Source organism: Mus pahari, chromosome 4, assembly GCF_900095145.1.
Source record: "Mus pahari chromosome 4, PAHARI_EIJ_v1.1, whole genome shotgun sequence".
Lineage (NCBI taxonomy): Eukaryota > Metazoa > Chordata > Mammalia > Rodentia > Muridae > Mus > Mus pahari.
This window is the reverse complement of record NC_034593.1, coordinates 32,921,450-32,925,353: the sequence shown is the minus strand read 5'-3', so window position 1 is coordinate 32,925,353 and position 3,904 is coordinate 32,921,450.

The window sequence follows — 3,904 nt, the reverse complement described above, 5'->3', positions numbered from 1 at the left end:
AGAGAGAGAGAGAGAGAGAGAGAGAGAGAGAGAGAGATATTACTTGTACTAAGGCATGCTGGGGAAGTCAAGGTTACAGAAACACAAAGCTGCTAGTCATACCAGACAACATGAATCAATGCATGTTTGCTTGATCCCAGCTAACATCCTCTACTTTTATGTAGTCCAGAGCCCAGCCCAGGCCAGGAAATGATGCCTGGAACATTTACAGTGGACCTTCCTTCTCAATTAACCCAACTAAGAAGATCCTTCACAGGCTTGCCAGCAGGCCAGCCTCATCTAGACAATTCCTCATTGAGACTCTTTCTTGATGACTCCAGATTGTGTCAGATTGACAACGCTAACCATCACAATTACTACCTTGGACTGACAGCTGATGCTAGGCAGCCAATAGAAATGTCTGGTGAGTGATGGGCAGAACCACACAAAAGGTTCTTCTGTGAATGTTCTGAGTGCTTGCTCAGCACCAGACAACTCATCAGCTCCTGGGGATTTGGAGCAGCAAGGGGATGGAAACCTAGCAAGCAGGCTGGAAGCTGTCATTAAAGCCATGTGGGATAGTGAGTGCTTATGATGTATGAGTTGTTGATACGACAGGAAAAGGAAGAAGCAACAGTCCCTGGGAGGTTCATGGGACATCCCAGAACTGGGAGGCAGAGGCTTCCCAAGGACACTGCTCTTTCTATCCCACCATCTGGATCTCACTAGAGATGGGGACAGAATGCATTGTGTTGAAGAATAGACATAGAATGTTTCGTAAACTTTTATTGAAATGAGAAATGTGTATTTGACAGACAGCCATAGAAAGCTAGGGAGCCACCTATATCCCCCTCACAGACTGCATAGCTTGATCGTTTCTTAGGATCACACGAGATCCTGGGATTCAGACTTACTTCTCCTAATAGAGAGACAGAGGACCTTATGGACCTTATGAGCATCTGGAGTGTGCTGCAGATCTGCTAATTGGAAGACGTACGCATGTGATCTTTGCTACAGCTTTCCATTTGAGGTTGTATTGGGATTCCCTTTCTTGTCCTGGTCAACTTGACATAAGCTAAGGTAGTCTGGGAAGAGAGAGCCTTAGTTAAGAATTCATCAGATTGACCTATGGGAAAACTTGTAAAGGCTTTTTTTTTTTTTTTTTTTTTTTTTTAATGCTTTTTCCCATAGGAGTGCAACCTATCGCAGTGGCACTACCCGTAGGTTGGTGGTCCTGGGTTACATAAGAAAGCAGTCTGAACAAGCCAGTAAACAGTGCTCCTCCATGGCTTCTGCTTCTGTTCCAGCCTTGCATTCCTGCCTTGACTTCCCTCAGTGATGGACTGAAGCCTGTAAGCCAACTATCAACCCTTTCCTCCTTGCTTTTGCTCATGGTGCTTATCACAGCAACAGAAAACAAATAAGGGTATCCAGGTTCGGGAAAGCAGTAATTCTGATTATCTGTCTGTGTTCTAGCCATGAGGTGGTCAAGCACAGACACGTGAACAGAGAGAGACAGCTCGCTGCTACAATCGTATCAGGAGCAGGTCTCTATGCAAATGTAGAGGACATTATTTTCGGGCATGCTCTACCATCCATTATAGAGCAATTGCTTGGGGTTCACAACTGTAATTATTAATATTTGGCACCTTTTAATACTGGGATATGCTAGTTAAGAATCTTTAACCCTGGCGGTAGAAAACTTAGTCTTTCCTTGGAAATTACAAGTCATTGCTAGTTGCTTGAAAAACTATTTGAACTTACAGAGAGTTTCACTTCTGCTACATCTAAGTAAATGCCTGTTTTAAAAGCTCAGAAGTCCTTGATGAATATCCTAAGACTGTAACCAGCAATTCCTAAGGTTTCTGCAGCTTGGCCTGTAGGATGCTTGAAGGAAAAACAATTAAGGTGTGCAGTAACTGTACTTGGGGCAGAATCTGCAGGAACCAACGGATATCCAGTACCTTGAGACAACTGCAGGTTTCTAAAACCATTTGTTAAGTACTTCTTGAACTGCATATTGATCTGTAATTCCTTTAAGTTGGATGAAAAAGAAAGGTAAGACAGTGACATGCCATGTGGTAGATGATTGCTTTAAGCCTAAGAGACACAGGGAATAACAGAACAGTCTGCTGATTCTAGAACATCATGCATCACATAAAAGGAAACTTTATTTCCCATTTTGCTGTAGCATCTTTGTAGAACAAAGTCCTTCTGCTTGACTGTGCTTTTACAATGCATTTATTACACCACAAGGGTTTGAAAGTAATGAGATTTCTGAAGAGAATCTGTTTTGCTATTTATGAAATATTTCTCTACACTGCACTTTTCAGAGGGGGGAAATTGCTTATACATTGTTTTAGATAACACAGAGAAAATCCTAACACTAGATAGCCACTAGTTGATCAAGACTCTCAAGGAGGGTATACATTTCAGATTTTCTTCTAGGTAGTTTTTTGATTGGTTGATTGATTGACTGACTGACTGACTGACTGACTGACTGACTGACTTAGAGACAGGACCTCCTGTCTCTCAGAGTTGCCTCCTACTTGCTACAAGGCTAACAACCTTGAACTTCTGATCATCCTGTCTCCACCTCTAGATTACAGGCTGGGATTACACTCACACACCAGCAGGCTCATTTTCTATTCATCAAACTCCCCTTGTGCAGGCTCAAAGAACACCCTGACTGAAACTAATCCCCAGAGAGACTGCATTTCGGTTTCTAGTGATCCAGTTCGGGGTATAGAATCAGGTATTGCCCCCAAGATAAGAAAAGATCATCCATGGGCCAAAATTTAGCAAGGAGCACTGAACAGTGATTGTATAATCCAACCAGGGAGAAGATTATATTCCTCTGACCCCTTCTAAACTCCCCAGAGGGGAAGACCTGTTTGCACTTACTACCTGTTGCCACCATGGTTGACTTGGTTAAGACAGTGAAAGTTCCCTAGCTTATTTGAGGCTTATCTACTGATGATTCCTTTCTGGACTTTCCAAGTTTTGTTCAAGAAATATGACTATACATTTAAATATATAAGAATAAATCTATTCATCCAGGTATGTGTGTGTGTGTCTCTCTCTGTGTATGTGTGTGTGTGTGTGTGTGTGTGTGTGTATTTAAATTTTAATCTATGAAACAACTAAAACACGATTTTAAACTATTGAAAGAGTATGTGTTGGTTACTGACGACTTTTCTTAAGCTTGCTAAGTGGAGCAAACATTCCTTCCTAGTTAGAGATTACAAGTTGCCCAAGTGGCGGGAAGCATGGAACTGGAGACAGCAAAGGCTGCAGCCAGGGAGAGAAGACGGCAGCCATACCACATCTAGGGTGAAGGAATGCAGGGCTTTAAGCTATAATAGGGCAGAGATCCGGGGAAAGTCAGTCTTGTGTAAGTTCTCGGATTCCACGTTGCTTCCTAATACTTAGGTGTCCACGGCTGCCGAGCAAGAATCCTTAAAATCCACCTTGCTACGTGTCTCTCTCTAGTCCAGTCTAAGGGAGGATCCTGGAGTGCACCCTGTTAAAAGCAAAGCCCTTTCTCACTCAATACCTGCACAGAGTCGCCAGACCCTTGCCTGACAGTATCTTTATCTGCCGTCTTGAGCCTTAATAATCACTACAGCACCCCATATTACCCAGCATTGCTCTTCCAAGGGAACATGAGTTCCAAATGGCATTTACTGAGCGAGCAGGACTAGGGCAATTACTGAAAATTACTAGCTTTTACGTACAATGCACTGAGCCCTCTCCTGCCCTCCACAGAGCACACTGCTTCAGCACCAAGAAAGCTAGATTTATGAAGCTGGGGCATTATATATTTTAATTGTTATTTGTCCCCCTTTAAAAAAAAAAAAACACTATATTCATTTGTTTTCCCTGCTCAATAAAAATCACATCAGGGATTGAAAGCATGACCTTA